Genomic DNA, 10,679 nt, shown 5'->3' with positions numbered 1-10,679 from the left:
CAGGGAAAGCACTTAATAACTTTGGGTCAGGAAAGGCCTCATGAACTACTTGAAAAAATTAACAACTTTAGCAAAGTTGCAGGATATAAAATAAACCATCAGAATTTCTATATATTTACCAGTAAATCAGGAAGAGATAGAAAGAAAAACTCATTTAAAATAAATGCAGACAGTATAAAATACTTGAAAGTCTACCTACCAAGACAAACCCAAAGACTACATGAACACAATTACAAAATACTTTTCATACAAATAAAGACAGATCTGAACAACTGGAGAGATATTAATTGTCCATGGGTGGGCCAAGTCAATATAATAAAATGACAATTCTACCTAAGTTAATCTACTTATTCAGTGCCATACCAAACTACAAAAGAATTATTATACAGAGCTATAAAAAGTAATAACAAAATTCATCTGGAAGAACAAAAGGTCAAGAATATCAAGGGAATCAGTGGGAAAAAAAGTGAAGGAAGCTGGCCGACAAGTACCAGATTTCAAACTATCTTAAAAAGCAGTAATTACCAAAACAATCTGGTACTGGCTAAGAAATAGAGTGCTGGATCAGTGGAATAGATTAAGTATACAATATACAGAAGTAAGTGACCATAGTAATCCAGTGTTTAATAAACCTAAAGATCCAAGCTTTGGGGGAAGAACTCACTATTTGACAAAAATTGCTGGGAAAACTAGAAAACTATGCATAGACCGATACCTCACACCTTGTACCAAGATAAGATCAAAATGGGTACATGATTTAAGCATAAAGGATGATATAAGCAACTCAGGGGAGCATGGAAAATTTTACTTGTCAAATTTGTAGATAAGGGAAGAGTTTATGACCAAACAAGACAAAAGGAAGGTCAAAGGAAGTATAATGGATCATTTTGATTACATGAAAGTTTTTAATTTTGTGCTCCCATGTGTGCACATGCACACGCGCATGCACACACACACACACACACACACACCAATGCAGCCAAAATTAGAAGGAAAACAAAAAACTGGAGGAGGGAGGTGGAATTTACAGTGATTCTCTCTGATAAAGGACTCATTTCTGAAGTATATAGGGAATTGAGCCAAATTTATGAAAGTAACAGCCATTCCCCAATTGATAAACAGTCAAAGGATATGACAGGCAATTTTCAGAAGAAATCAAAGTTACCAATAGTCACATGAAAAAATGCTCTAAATCATGACTGATTACAGCATGTTAAAAACAACTTCAAGGAACCACCTCAAGCCTATCAGATTGACTAACATGATAGAAAAGGAAAATGACAAGTGCTGGAGAGGATAGAGGAAAATAGGGACATGAATACACAGTTGGAGTTGTGAACTGCTTGAACTATTCTGAAAGACAATTTGAAATTATGTCCAAAGGACTATAAAACTGTGCATACCCTTTGACCCAGTAATACCACTAACTAGGTCTGTATCCCAAAGAAATCAAGGAAAAGGAAAAGGATCTGTACATACAAAAATATTTATAGTGGTTCTTTTTGTGGTGGCAAACAACTGGAAATTAAGGGGATGTTCATCAATTGAGGAATGGTTAAGCAAATTGTGGTAGACAATTGTGATGGAACACTCTTGTGCTATAAGAAATGACAATGAGGATAGTTTCAGAAAAACTTGGGAAGACCTATGTGAACCAATGCAAAGTGAAGTGAGCAAAGCCAACATTATACACAGCAACAGAAATATAGAAATGATGATCAAATGTAAAACACTTAGTGACCCTAATCAATAGAATAATCCAAGACAAGTCCAAAGGATTCATGAGAGAAAATGCTATCTATCGCCAGAGAAAGAATTGATAAACTTTGAGCGCAAGTTGAAGTATAATTTCTTCACTTTATTTTTCTCACCACTTTTTTTTTGCAATGTAGCTGATATGGAAATACACTGTATGATTTCAAATATATAATTGATATCATATTGCAATGCATAGGGGAGAGGCTGGAGGGAAAGAGTAACTCATTTTTTAAAATTAATGTTAAAAAATTTAAATGATGATTTAAAAAAAATACAAAGGACTTTTGACCCAGCAATATCACTTATAGGGCTGTATCCCAAAGAGATCATACAAATGGTAAAAGGACCCACAAGTACAGAAATATAGCAGCTATTTTTGTGATTGCAAAGAATTGGAAATTGAGGGGATGCCCATCAACTGGGCAATGGCTGAACAATTTGTGCTATATGAATGGAATGGAATGCTCTTGTGCTATAAGAAATGATAAGCAAGTGGATTTTAGAAAAAACTGGAAAGACTTAATATGAACTGATGCTGATTGAGGGGAGCAGAACCAGGAGAACATTGTACACAGTTACAACCACGTTGTGGAATGACTAAATTTGATAGAGTTGGCTCTTCTCAGCAATACAAGGTTCTAAGACAACTCCAAAAGGCTCATGATGGAGAAAAAAGCTATCCACATCCAGAGGACTTAGGGAGTCTGAATACAGATTGAAGCATACTATTTGCTCTCTCTCTCTTTTGTTTCATTTTGTTTTCTTTCTTCTTTCTCATGCTTCATTCCATTGGTTATAATTCTTTACAACATGACTAATGTGAAAATGTTTAATATGAATGCATATACAGAGTCTGTATCAGATTGCATGCCATCTTGGGAAGGGGGGAATAGGGGGAGGAGGAGAAAATTTAAAACTCAAAAGTTTGTGGAACTGAATGTTGTAAACTAGAAATAAATAAATAAATTGAAGGAAAAATAAAAAGAAAAAAAAAACACAAAGGAAGGGCCTCATGTAGAAAATGGCACCTGAGCTGAGCTTTGATGACAGCCAGGGATTCCAAGAGGTAGAGACTATAAAGGAGGGGCATTCTAGGCATAATGTATGTGCAAAAGCATGGGGGTGGTTGATGGAATGTTCTATGCAAGAAACAGCAAGTAGACCAGTGTGGTTGGAATACAGATTGTTAAGGGGAAAATAATGAGAATTTGGTTTAGAAAGATAAACTGGTGATAAGTTGCTGTAACCTTTTTGCTAATATTTTATTTAAAGTTTTTGCATCTATATTCATTAGGAAAATTGGTATATAATTTTCTTCCTCTATTTTGACTCTTCCCAGTTTAGGTATCAGTACCATACTTATATCATAGAAAGAATTTGGTAGAACTCTTTCTTCCCCTATTTTCCCAAATAGTCTATATAGTATTGGAATTTATTGTTCTTTAAATGTTTGATAGAATTTGCTTGTAAATCCATCTGGCCCTGGAGATTTTTCCTAGGGAGTTCGTTGATGGCTTGTTCAATTTCTTTTTCTGAGATGGGGTTATGTAAGTATTTTACTTCCTCTTCTATTAATCTAAGGGCAATTTATATTTTTGTAAATATTCATCCATTTCACTAAAATTGTCAAATTTATGAGCCTACAGTTGGGCAAAATAGTCTTAGTCATTGTTTTAATTTCCTCTTCATTGGTGATGAATTCACCTTTTCATTTTTGATACTGGTAATTTGGTTTTCTTCTTTCTTTTTCAAACATCAAATTAATAATTGTTTATCAATTTTTAAACATAGCTCCTAGTTTCATCTTTTAATTTATTAATTTGAGTTTTTTACTTTCAGTTTTGATAATTTCTTTTTTGATTTTTAGGATATTTATTTGGTATTTAATGAGTTTTTTAATTTGGTTAGTTATCAAGATTTTTTAAATCGTATGTCCAATTTGTTAATCTGTTCTTACTCCTTTTTAGTGATGAAAGAGCTTAGAGATATAAATTAACCTCTAAAGACTTCTTTGGCTACATCCCAAAACTTTTGTTGTCTCATTGTTGTTATTCTCTTTAATGAAACTGTAAATCGTTTTTATGAACCTTTAAGCACTTAGATGTTTTACCGTTTTGTGCATATATGTTTAATGTTGATATTGTCTACAGTATCTTTCAAAATGTAGTTTCTGTTTCTTTTAATAAAGCCTATTTTTACTGTTGCCTTGTCTGACTTCATATTTGCTAAGCCAGCCTTTTTTTACTTCCTCTGAAGCATAAATGATTTTGCTCCAGCCCACTTTTTTAAACTCTGTGTGAATCTTTGTGCTCAAGTGTTTATTTTAGACACACTTGATGATTCCTGCTTTCTAATCAATTCTGCTATCCTTTTCCATTTTGTGGGCAAGTTCATCCCATTTACTTTCACAGTTATGATTGTTTGTTTTCTATTTCCTTCAATCCTATACTCTTATACTTTTCCCTCTCTTCACCCCACTTCCTTTATAAAAAGTAAGAGGGCTGTGAGTGACGAGCATATTCAGCACGAGTGCTCTTGTTGCCAAATCCAGTGGCCTTTTCTCTATCCTCACTCTCCTTGATGCCTTTCACACTGTTGATCACTCTCTCTTTCTTGATATTCTATTCTTTCTTGGTTTTCAGGACACCATTTTCTCCTGGTTTTCCTCCTACCTACCTGACTGCTATTTCTGTCACCTTTGCTGGATCTTCTTTAAGATTATGCCCTCTAACCATAGGTGTCCCTCAGGATTCTGTCCTGGACCCTCTTCTCTTCTCCCCCTATTCTACTTCACTTGGTGATCAAATCAGCTCCTATGGATTTAATTACCATCTCTGATGATTCTTAAAATCTACCTATCCTGCCCCACATTCTCTGCTAACCTGCAATCTGGAATCTCCAACTGCCTTTTAGACATCTCAAACTGGCTGTCCAACAGACATCTTAAAATTAACATGTACAAAATCAAACTTAGTATCTTTTCCCCCTAAACCCACCCTGCCCCACATCTACATTTTCTAATACTATAGAAAACACCACTATCATCCTAGTCATTCAGGCTTGGATCATAGGTGTTATCCTTGACTCTAAACTATTTCTCATCGCCCACATCCAATATGTTGATAAGGTCTGTTGATTTCATCTTTGCAACATCTCTCAATTGCACCTCCTTCTGTCCTCTGACACTGACACCTCTAGTACAGCCCCTCATCATCTCACATCTGGACTTTTGCAGCAGCTGTTGGTAGATCTGCCTATTTCAGTCTCTTCCCAATCCAATCCATCCTCCATTCAACCACCAAAGTGATTTTCCTTAAATGGAAACTTAATCAAGTCACCTTCTTATTCAATAAACTCCAGTGGCTCCCTATGGCCTCTAGAATCAAATACAAAATGCTCTGGTTGACATTCAAAGCCCTTCATACCCAAGCCCCTCCTACCTTTCCAGTCTTCTTACACCTTACTCCCTGACATGTACTCTTCAGTTCACTGACACTGGCCTCCTGGCTGTTTCATGAACAAGACTCTCCATCTCTCAGCTCTGGGAATTTTTTCTGTCTGTCCCCTATGCCTGGAATGTTCCACCTCCTCCACTCCACCCTGGCTTCCTTTAAGTCCCAACATCTCAATTAAAATCCCTTCTTTTACTGGAAGCCTTCCCCATCCCCTCTTAATTCTAGTGCCTTGCCTCTATTTATTCCTTTCTATTTATCTGTATGTAGCTTGCTTTGTATATATGTTTGCATGTTGTCTCTCTCATTAGATTGTAAGTTCCTTAAGGGCAAGAACTGTCTTTTGCCTCTTTTTGTATCACCAGTGTTTTAGTACAATACCTAGCACACAGTAGGAGCTGAATAAATGTTTATTGATTGATTCACTCAATTTTTCTTCTCCCTTATTCATCTTCTCTTTCTCTGGCCCTTAGCCCAATCATATGTTCTAATGCTTTCTTTCAGTCCTTTTAAATCCCTCTTCACAATCTTTACTTTTTCAATTACTTTCCTCCAATGTTCTCATTTCATTTGTAAAAATAATTTGAAATTTCAAAAAATTTACATTGTTTCTTCTAGGAACTCTAGTTGAACCTCAGGGCACATTATATCTGACTTAGCTTTGGGGTATGAGAAACATAGCTGCCAGTTAACACTTGTTCCTCTTCCTTGCACAAGGTCAAGCATGATCCTGGCTAGACTCACTCCTCAGTGTTGGCATATTTCACTATTTCTCTATGCTAACCTAGACTGAAAAAATTACTCCCTGTGATTTTCTTTCTTGGAATTCCCAATCAAGTCTTGGTCTACTGCATGTTCTGGATCTTTGTGGAGTGCCTATGGAATAGAGTTGAGCTATACTGCTTCCTTTTACTCTATCATCTTGCCTGGTCTTCCTTCTCTCATTTGCTTTCTACTTCTTTTCTTTAGTGCCCTCATTTCATTTATATTTTTATTTTTTTAAAGCTTCATGCTTAATTTCTTCTAGGAATTTTAATTGATCTTGGGGATACCCTGTGTTTTTCTTTAAGGCTTTGCTTGTAGGTGTTTTTGAGTCATTCTTTCCCTAGGTTTGTGTCTTAAACATCTTGGCATCACAACGGCTCTTTATATTTTTTATTCTTTCTTCTCAAATTGAGACTTTGTGTTAAGGCCAGGCTCTTTCCACTTTTGCTAGGATTATCATTGCCTTGTATGGCCCTAGCATATTTCATCTGGGGCTTTGATGCAATATTCTCCAGGTACTAATATGCTGTATTCTTCAAGCATCATAGGGAAGGTTCAGGCCAGGAATTGCAAACTTTTGGTGGACTGCCTGAGATCTGATCAAGGTCATGGTATGATTGCTGCCCTCCTGGACTTTCCAGGCTCCCGATTCTGGTTTGCCTCTAAGCAACATAGCTGAAGATTTGCACCTAGGTGAAATCCCATAGGCAGCTACAGACCTCAGTCCTTCTCAGGAAGCTGCAAAACTCTGTAGGTTGAGTTACAGTGTTGTCTGTTTCTAACAGACTCCTGTTCTTTACTCCTGTTCTAACTTTTGAGGATTGAGATTCTGTTCTAGGGTCACAAGGATAGCCAGGGGTGGAGTCTGCAAGCCCTTGTCTGCGTCAGAGGGATAGTGCTGCAGCCTGGTTCTGTGTCCTGGATCTGGGGATCCTGGACCACTCCTGTTCTATAGTTCTTGTCCTGGTCACTTTTTTATGGGTTAATTTTTGTGATTTTCAGCTGGAAAGTTGGCTGATTACAGTTTTTCTTATATATTTCAATCACTAGTCAGTCTGGCACTCTTCTAAGAACTTTTTTGGAGTAGCTGTGAAGGGAGCTGGGCTATACTGCTTCCTCCCACTCTGCCATCTTGGCTGGTCTCCTTTGTCCCTTGTATAATGGAAAATTAGCACTTTGAAATTGCTTTAGCATGGTCGCTTTGTCCTCATATATTGACAGAATACCTTTTACAGTATATAATAGTGTGCTTTTAGATCAAAGAATGTAAGTCTTACAGAAGGCAAATGAAAACCTGCCTGTTAGCAGACAGGCTCTCCCTTTGTTCTGAGGAAAACAAGTCATTTGAAACAAGCATAAATTCTTACACATTGAAAAAGGGTTTATGGTACTGACTCACATACAGCACTTCAAGGCTTACATAATATCATCATGAAATAGGTAGTAATACTATTCCTATTTTGCAGGTGAGGAAATTATCTAAATGAGCTGAAGCGACAACCAATTTTACACAGCCAGGGAATGTTGGAGCCAGTTTTCATGCCTCCTGCCTCTATATCCGGAGTTCTTTCTACTATACCATGTTACCTTTTTCTATTGAGGGCACCACCATTCTCCCCAGAACCCAGATATACAACCTTAGAGTCATCCTCAAATTTTCACTTTCAATATGTGCGTGTGTTTGTGTGTGTGTACACTTATCTAACATGTGTATATATATAATATATATATAATTTATTTGTAACTAGTGTATTTGTCATCTTTTTTATTTTTCCTGCATGATATATCTGCATCTATAACCTTTTTTCCACTCCCATGGCCATAGGCTCATTATCTCTTACCTAAACTATTTTATAGCCTCTTAATACCTAAACTAGGGAGAGTCAAAATAGAGAAAGAAAACTATAGACCAATATCCCTAATGAATACAAAGGCAAAAAATTTAAATAAAATTGGAACTTTTAGCACTGTATTACATAGTAATTAATGGTAATAATGGTCATACATGCTTTAGCCCTGATCATATTGGAAAAGCCTCTAATTTGTCCCCATTCCATATAATGCTGGCTTTTCAGTTTAAAAAAATACTATTTATCTCATGAAGGAAAGCTCCATTTGCGCCTATGCTTTCTAATGTTTTTTAAAAACAATTTTCAATATCTAATTTTTTTACATTGTTAAAGTTGTGCTAAGTATTTCTCCTTCTTCCCCTTCCAGAGAGCCATTACCTACAACAAATAGTATTTTTAAAGTGAAAAAAAAAATAAGCACAGTTGACCACTATATTGAAATACATGCAATGTATATATCTGCGGGCTTCCTACCTCCAGCAAAGGGTAAATAAAATTTTTACTATAGGAGATTATCGTAACATATTACAGAAATTATATACTATAATCAGGCTGGAATTATAACAAGACTATAGAGTTTGTTCATTTTGGGAAAACAGTCAACATTATATACTATATTAATAACAAAAAAAATCTTGATTATATCATTAGCTGCAAGAAATGTTTCTGACAAGATATAATATACATTCTTGTTAAAAACACTAGAAGGCTTCCAGACATTAAACCATATTATAAAGCAGGAGTCATCAAAACCATCTTGCATTGGTTAAAAAATAAGATAGACCCATGGAATAGACTAGACAAGACAGAATTAGAAACAATAGGAATGGGCAACATAGGACCTGCAGGAATGGGAATGGAAGGCATGGGATTTGGAATAAATAAAATGGGAGGCATGGAGGGCCCCTTTGGTGGTGGCGGCATGGAAAACATGGGTCGGTTTGGATCTGGCATGAACATGGGCCAAATGAGTGAAACAGATTGAGGAATGGGTGGAGGATTTGAGAGAGATTTTGCTCGGAATGAGATGAGAATGGCTCGGAGTTTTAGAGAACCAGTTGGCAGGGGAATGGGTAGTGGTGGTGGCAGTGTGCCAGGAATCGAGAGGATGGGCCCTGGGATTGACCGCATAGGTGGTGCTGGGATGGAAAGAATGGGTTCTGGCCTAGGCCACGGAATGGATAGAGTGGGGTCTGAGATGGAGAGAATGGGCCTTGTCATGGATCGTATGGGGTCAACTGTAGAGCGAATGGGGTCAGGAATAGAACGAATGGGTCCCCTAGGCATAGACCACATGACTACAAGCATCGAAAGGATGGGCCAAACCATGGATAGGATAGGTTCAGGTGTAGAAAGAATGGGGGCTGGCATGGGTTTTGGTATTGAGAGAATGGCTGCTCCTGTAGATAGGGTTGGCTCAACTATAGAGAGAATGGGATCAGGTGTGGATCGCATGGGCACCACCATGGATCGCATGGGTCTAAGTATGGATCGTATGGTGCCTGCTAGCATGGGAACTGGCACAGATCGCATGGGCCCAGTTATGGATCGAATGTCTACTGGTTTGGATCATATGGGTGCCAATAACATGGAGCCCATGGGATTGGACCGTATGGGTGCCAATAACATAGAGCGCATGGGATTGGACCGTATGGGTGCCAATAACATAGAGAGAATGGGTCCCATTATGGGTCCAGCCCTAGGTTCAGGAATGGAGCACATGGGGCTTGCCATGGGAGGTAGTTTTGACAGAGCTATGGAAATGGATAGAGGAAACTTTGGAGGCAGTTTTGCAGGGCCTTTTGGAGGTGCTGGTGGCCACGTACCTGGGGTTACTCGAAAAGCGTGCCAGATATTTGTAAGAAATCTCCCTTTTGACTTTACATGGAAAATGCTAAAAGACAAATTCAATGAATGTGGCCATGTGTTGTATGCAGACATCAAGATGGAGAATGGCAAATCCAAGGGCTGTGGCGTGGTTAAGTTTGAGTCCCCAGAGTTGGCCGAGAGAGCCGCCGGATGATGAATGGGATAAAATTCAGTGGCAGAGAGATGGATGTGCAAATTGATAGAAATGCTTAAGCTGTTGCCTTTTTTTTTTAAAACATCAATACCAGACTTCCAAATTTGTATTTTGTTTTCCTTGTTAACCATTTTAATTTGTTGGCTGGATGTATAAAGATGTTAAAATTCAGTTGCTTTCTGGGGTGATTTTAATTACTTTTTTAATGACTGGGATTCCATTTGACCGTTTGCATTGAGATTGCAATGTACGCAATTTTTTTTGTAGTTGTGGCATCTTGTTGACATTACAATTTTGATAATAAATACCAGTTACTGAAAAAAAAAAAGAAACAAGAGAACCTTTTGATAAAATGGAAATATAAATTACCTATGAAAAAAGTCCTTACCTGATTTAAAAAAAAAAACTGCTAGAACACTGGAAAGCACTCTGGAAGTAATTAGGCTTACACTAATGCCTTACACCATATTCCATAATATATTCTAAATGGCTATATGTCCTTAATATTAAAGATTGTAAAGATTGTACCATTTGAAAACTAGAAAAGAAGCATATCATATTCCTCTCACAATTATGGGTAGAAGATGTATTCTTAAGCAAACAAGAAATAGAAGTTACAAAAAATAAAATAGATAATTTTGATTGCTTGAAACTGAAAAGATTCTGTACAGATCAACTTAATGCACCTAGGATAAGAAGGAAAGTGGCAGAATGGGGGGAAAAATCTTTTTATCAAACTTCTCTGATAAGGGTTTGGTATCCAAGGTGTATGTGTGTGTGTGTGTGTGTGTGTGTGTGTGTGTATGTGTGTGTGTGTGTGCATGTGTGTGT

General features: G+C 37.2%; 1 pseudogene; it reads left to right on the top strand.

The window, feature by feature from the left end:
- The first annotated feature begins 8,651 nt into the window (after positions 1 to 8,651).
- Positions 8,652 to 9,907, top strand: LOC118843721 (annotated as a pseudogene).
- The last annotated feature ends 772 nt before the right edge of the window (positions 9,908 to 10,679 follow it).

The sequence above is a fragment of the Trichosurus vulpecula genome, chromosome 3 (assembly GCF_011100635.1).
Source record: "Trichosurus vulpecula isolate mTriVul1 chromosome 3, mTriVul1.pri, whole genome shotgun sequence".
In the NCBI taxonomy this organism is placed as follows: domain Eukaryota; kingdom Metazoa; phylum Chordata; class Mammalia; order Diprotodontia; family Phalangeridae; genus Trichosurus; species Trichosurus vulpecula.
Note: the sequence above shows the minus strand (reverse complement) of the source record. Positions and strands in the feature narration are given on the sequence as shown.